Below are 6,904 nucleotides of genomic sequence, written 5' to 3' on the forward strand. Positions count from 1 at the left end.
AGCCAGGAAGCAACGGCTGTTCTTTGCTGGATCATTGTGAGAAGTCGAGCGTCCAGCAAGTGTTTTTCCATGTAGTTGTGTGTTTGGAATCTATGAGCGTTTCTTGGTGTACAGACCTTCTAAACTGTTTTCCCCGGTGTTCCCTGAGTGACGAGTGTTCGAGTGGATTCGTGTTTGGATTGTTTGGAGAGAGACGAGAGTGTTCACCTGGATTTCCCTGCCCTGCCCCTCTCACCTTTGTATATACACTTTTTGGACATTGTACGTTAATAAATTCTCTTGTCAATCAATCCAGCGCAGTCCAGCGCGTGAGTCCACCTTGTACACTGTGACAAACATGCTGCTATATGCTAAATAAATAAGCACAAATGTGTGTTAGGTTTTGTTTTGCATGGATCTCCAAAAGGTAAACTGTCATGGATCACTGCATAGTTCATTTATCCCTGCAGTGTGGCAAAGAACTTGTGGCACTGTGGGAGTGTTATTGATATTGATTACAGCCTTTGGCATTTGTGCTTCCCATCTTCCTCTTCACAATACCTCATAGGTCTTTGATGGGATTGAGGCCAGGTGAGTTTTGGCACCATGGGCAGGTGCTAATCCTGCTGGCATCTCCATAAATCCTGTCAGCAGATGGAAGTGCTGACCAATCACTACCAACACAAGCAAATGACATAGGACTCCAAATCATCAGAAACGTCTCACTGGACTTCAAAGATCTTGGATTCCACTCTTTGTGCAGACTCTAAGGCCTTGATTTAAAAATGCACAGTAGCACAAAGTCTTGCTTATCTGTTTTTTCTGTTTCCTTTCATGTTCAGCTCTCTTCAAAACCCTGAGTCCCATCGTGGCACCAATTAATCCACATAATACCATGTGAATACACATGGTAGAATCTAAATGAGACCTGTCCACCTTCACTAAAAATGTGCTCCCAAAGAGCAAACAGGCATTGGTTAATTCTTCACAGAGTAGCTCCACTGAGCTAATGAGTTTACCTTAGTGGGATAAGCCAGCTGTCAGATAAGCTCATCTGCTGATGCAGGCTTTATGAGGTATGTTTTTAAATGTGTTTTTGATTTGTCCCAGTCAGTTTTCGTGGTCTACTTTATACTGTATATTCTATATTTTCATTGTGTTCTTCATAAAAGGATAATTTATTGCATGATCTTTGGATTACACTGCTGCTGTTATCTAGAATAAAACTGACAAAGTGAATTTTATTGCTATCATTCATCATCCTCAGATGACACACCCTAACCCCCCCCCCCCCCCCCCCCCCCCCCCCCCCCGTCCCAGCTACCTGTCTCCACTGGGAGCTCAGGTGAGCCAACCTAGTCTCCTGCATCATCTGCTGGGAGCTCGGGCAAGCTTATCCAGCCAGCTACAGACTCCTCATTACTGTCAGTGCCTGAGAAGTATCCTGAGCTCTAGCTCTGTCTGTGCCAGAGGTGTCCACATCGTGTGGTCCAGCTCCATCTCCACCAGAAGTCAGCGCACCCTGCTAGGTTCTTAGTTTGCCAGTTTCTACCTTTTTAGGTTTTCTTTTCCCCGTTTGTATTATTTGAGTTTTGATATAGCATTAAAGCAGCCTCCCTGAGTTCATCCCTTTGTTGCTCGTGAGTCCTGTATTTGGGTCCTACTCCTGCCACAGCGTTATACGACAGCGAGAGCTGCCAGAGGACTGTCAGGAGCTGGGATCACTGTTACAGTCATTTGAAATGACACAAGGAATATTCGATAAAAGTAGTGAATCTACATATTGACAACAGAAGATCATCCATGTTTCAAAGACCCCTTAAAAATATCTGCACTTTTTTTGTGCATGAAAATCTGAGTCATGAAATGCTGTTTAAATGAGTTTTGCTGGAACTGGCTGTACTGTAAGAAAATCCAGAGAAAGAGACGTTCTTTGTTTGAGTCCACATAATAGTGATCTCAGCTGACATACTATAGTTTAAACGAAACCAGAGTTATAGCTACCAGAGGAAACCATAGAGTTCACTTCTGTGAGTGCACAGTGTACTCTGCAACAGTGGATTATTATCACAGTATCATGTGGCTTATCTTACAGTATCACAACTGCTTAGTCATACGTGTTACAATACTATATACTACACTGTACCTAAGTTACAACACAATCTTTATTTTTATTAACAGTTCACCCGAGACCCATTAACAATGGCCTGTAATAGTATACTGTTATAATATATTTCAGGACACTCTGAAACCTCAGTCAGTATTATTTCTGAAAAGTGTCAGAAAAACAAACACAGAAAGAAGAAGGAGCAAATTCTCAGAACTTAGAAAACAATATTGATGCCTTTGCTCAAGTGGCCTTTGTTCTGGAAGCAAGTTCAGTTTAGGTGAATGTCCTACAACTTTAAAATGCAGACAAGGAACACAGTATCACAGCATCCCCATATGACTCCTTCTCTTACACTTAAGGACGTTGCATGAACGACATGTAATCTTTTTAAATTTAGAAATGTCAGGATTTTTTTTTTTTACAATGTATCCACATCAAAATAAAAACATATAATAGGAGATTCTCTGTGAATTAAAAACAAACGTTCCACTTTATATTTATGGGACAGTCTGGGTAATGAGCTACCAGAATTATCAGTGATTTTATATATTAATTTCTTATATTTTAAGTCCAAAGAGCAAACAGATTTCTTTCATTAACCACAGCAGCATTTCTTTATCATGCAGAAAAACTGAGACATACAGTGTTGTCATTGCATCTCTTATTCTCATATTGAGCTATCTGGGGATTAAATGTGCAGTTAAGCTACTTTACTGGCACTGGCTCATCAATAGAGGGCGCTACAGCACCACTCCCTTAAAAATGTTGTGAGAAAAAAAATCTGTTACAATCAATTAATTATGAAAATACTACATACATAACAAATAAGTACATTTTGCTTATACAGCATGTGTGGTTGCCTGATTTGTGTAGATTATTAATTTGCAAGAGTTTAAGAAATACTTAAGCATTTGTTTCGATGTGTGTGTTTTTTCCTGACCTTTGAGATGCTTTACATTGTTTGACCTGTCAGCCTGAAGCGTAGACATGGTCCCGCCCTTCTGTAGGCCCACATCCCGCAGTATGTGCAGTAGGGGTTGGCTGCAGTGTCTGGTGGCCGCCAAGGGTGGAGTCCCTGGCAGACCGATCCCCACACTTACATCTACATTTCCGGACATATCCCACTGAAAGGAGGCCCTGGGGCAGACCCAGGACATACTGGAGAGGTTATATCTCTCAGCTCATCAGTAAACGTCTTGTGTTCCCCCAGATAAGCTGGAGGAGATATCTAGGATGGAAGTTGGTTCATAGACCTAGGTTCTCTGGTTGGAGTGCAGGGTTGCAAAAGTAAGGTGGAGCCTAAGGCTCCACCTTACTTTTGCAACCCTGCACTCCAACCAGAGAATTTAATTTAATTTAATTCAATTCAATTTTATTTTATTTCCACAGAGCCAAATCACAACAACAGTCGCCTCAAGGTGCTTTATATTGTACAGTAGATCCTACAATAATAGATACAGAGAAAAACGCAACAATCATATGACCCCCTATGAGCAAGCACTTTGGCGACAGTGGGAAGGAAAAACTCCCTTTTAACAGGAAGAAACCTCCAGCAGAACCAGGCTCAGGGAGGGGCGGGGCCATCTGCTGTGATTGGTTGGTGTGAGAGAAGGAAGACAGGATAAAGACATGCTGTGGAAGAGAGACAGAGATTAATAACATGTATGATTCAATGCAGAGAGGTCTGTTAAACCTCCTAAGCCTAAACCTCTCAGATTTTTTAAAACAAGGAATGAAATGTTAAACTGTATCTTATAATGGACTGGAAGCCAGTGTAAAAAGTCAAATTTACACGTGATGTGAACACAGTGTTTCTTTCCTGTGAAAAGCTGAGCTGCTTCTCTTTGTATGTCCTGCATTCAACAAAGTAATGACTGAACAGAGCCAACATATAAAGAATTACAATAGTCTCTGCGAGCGGTAACAAAAGAATGAATTACCCCAATTACAACAAACTTTCCTTGCAACCGGGTGACAGTAAGTAACTGAAGACCAATGGTCACTGAAGAAAGAAAGAAGGAAAATAAATGTTTTAATTCAGTTCAGTTTTATTTATGTACCACCAAATCACATCAAGAGGCTGTAAGGGAAAGGTGTGGAGTGGAGAGAAATAGGACCCAAGTGCAGACACTGACAACAAACTTAACTGTGAATGAGCTTTCATCTGCGGCGGGGACAGAAAACAAAAACAGAACATGGCAAAAACTAAACTAAACTTAAACTGGGAGCACCTACAAATAGACACAGAGGGATAATGGGGGAATGGGAAACAATAGGGAAACATAGCAGGGAGTAATCAAACATGACGAGACCAAGACTGAAACTCTTCAAATATGCCTCTGCAGATGATCTGTTAGCTGTTTGACAACTACTCTTTCAAGGATGTTTGATATGAAAGGAAGGTTGGAGATTGGCCTATAATTAGCTAAGACTGCTGGGTCTAGAGATGCTTTTTGAGTAAAGGTTTAACTACAGCCACCTTGAAGGCCTGTGGTACATAGCTGATTATTAGAGATAGGTTGATCATATTTAAGATCGAAGAATTAATTATTGGCTGGACTTCATTGAGCAGTTTTGTAGGAATGGGGTCTAAAAGACACGTTGATGGTTTGGAGGAAGTAATTATTGAAGTTAACTCAGAAAGATCAATTGGAGAAAAAGAGTCTAACTTAACATCAATGGTACAAGAGTAGCTGTAGATAATATTACATCTGTGGGATGATTATTGGTAATTTTTTCTCGAATGATTAAAATTTTATCTGTGAAGAAGTTCATGAAGTCATTACTAGTTAACGTTAAAGGGATGGTTGGCTCAACAGAGCTCTGACTGTTTGTCAGCCTGGCTACAGAGCTGAAGAGAAACCTGGGGTTGTTCTTATTTTGTTCAATCAGTGATGAATAGTAAGATGTTCTGGCTTTGTGGAGGGCTTTCTTATAAAGCAACAAACTATTTCTCCAGGCTAAATGATGATCCTCTAAATTTGTGACACGCCATTTCCTCTCCAGCTTACGAGTCATCTGCTTTAGGGTACGTGTTTGAGAATTATACCACGGAGTCAGGTACTTCTGATTAGAGACCTTAGTTTTCACTGGAGCTACAGTATCCAGAGTCGTACGTAGTGAGGAGGTAAAGTTATTAACAAGATAATCGACCTCTGTTGGAATAGCGTTCAGGTAGCTGCTCTGCTCTATGTTGGTACAGGGCATTGAAGATGATAACAGTGGGTGGATTATATTCTTAAACTTAGTTACAGCGCTTTCAGAAAGACATCTACTGTGATAAAGTCTACTCTCCACTGCTGTGTAATCAATTATTGTAAATGTAAATGTTATCAGGAAATGATCAGACAGGAGAGGGTTTTCAGGAAACACTGTTAAATGTTCAGTTTCTATGCCATATGTTAAAACAAGATCTAGAGTGTGATTATGTTAGTGTATGATTGTGTTGCCTGGGATTACCCCTCATCCCCTACCCAACCCTGTTGCTGGTCACGTGCTCTATAATGTTGTACTGTGGACATTTATGTGCTTTTTGTGCAGAGGAGTTTTTTTGTTTCCTGTTCTCATGCTGTCCTCCTGTAGCCCAGCATGAGCAGAGGTCTCTTTTTTTCCTCTTGTACTTTCCCATTGTAGTGTACATTTCAGTGTTTTTTCTGTATTGCAACCGTTCTCTGACTTGTATCCCCATGTGATGTCTGTGTTGTGTGTGTAAGGTCGGGGGGCAGGTTCATTCCACTGCAGGGCAACCTGCCACTGCATGTGGCGAATAAAATTTGAACTTGAACTTGAACCACACTCGGCAACACCTGGAAAGTAGCAGAATGTCTGTCAGGGTGCTCTTTCTGGACTACAGCTCTGCTTTCAACACCATTCCCCAGGCAAGGTGATTGAGAAACTGAGGGACCTCAGCATCCTGACTCCCACCTGTAACTGGATTCTGGACTTTTTCAGAGACAGACTACACGTGGTGAGAATGGGAGGACATGTGTCTGCTGAGCTCACCGTCAGCACCGGATCTCCACAGGGCTGCTGTCTCAGCCCAAAACTCTTCACCCTGTACATCTACGACTGTGTCTCCATCGTCGACTTCATCCTCAACACGGACAAGACCAAGGAATTAATATTGGACTTCAGGTGTCTAATGTCTCCATAGCTTGTTGAACTCTGTTGAATTTAGCTCTCTTATACATCACATTATTTCAAGGTACAAATTACAACTCATATGTCTCTTTTACTGTGTTGTACTGTTGTTATTCTGCCTCTTAGAGAATTTGACCACCTAACATGATAAAATACAACAAGGTGACCTGTTTAACATTACATTACAATGACTCGGCAAGAATGTCTCATTTCTTTTAAATACCTGTTGCATTAACTTCTCTCACCTGGAGTGTCCTCATGCTTCTCCTCACACCACTGCAGGGAAGGACTAAGACTCTAAGTAACTGTAAATGGTCCTCAAACTGTGACTCAGTGGAACACAGCCTTATGACATGTTAAAAAGTGTTGGAAAAGCTGGTTTGTCCTTTGGTTATAAGAATTTGAAGAACTCCAGGGGAACAGTGGTCTCCATCCTGATGTCCAGAGACCTCCTTCTCTTCCTTGGACTTGGACTGGAGGCCTGGTCATTTGTCACCAGATGTTGGTAGGGTAGAAGAATGCTCCCATTTGGAAGAAATATGGAGCTGTTAATGTGTGGATGAGTACCCAAATCAGAGGCGATGACTTTCTCCATTAGAAATAACTTTAATTTCAGTTTTATTGCAGGTATTTTAGAGGTCGGTCATCCAGACCATGGAGAACAAAAACCCCCAC

This window comes from Neolamprologus brichardi, unplaced genomic scaffold, assembly GCF_056152115.1.
Source record: "Neolamprologus brichardi isolate AB-2024 unplaced genomic scaffold, ASM5615211v1 NODE_ptg000031l+_length_7269946_cov_1, whole genome shotgun sequence".
NCBI classification, from domain to species: domain Eukaryota; kingdom Metazoa; phylum Chordata; class Actinopteri; order Cichliformes; family Cichlidae; genus Neolamprologus; species Neolamprologus brichardi.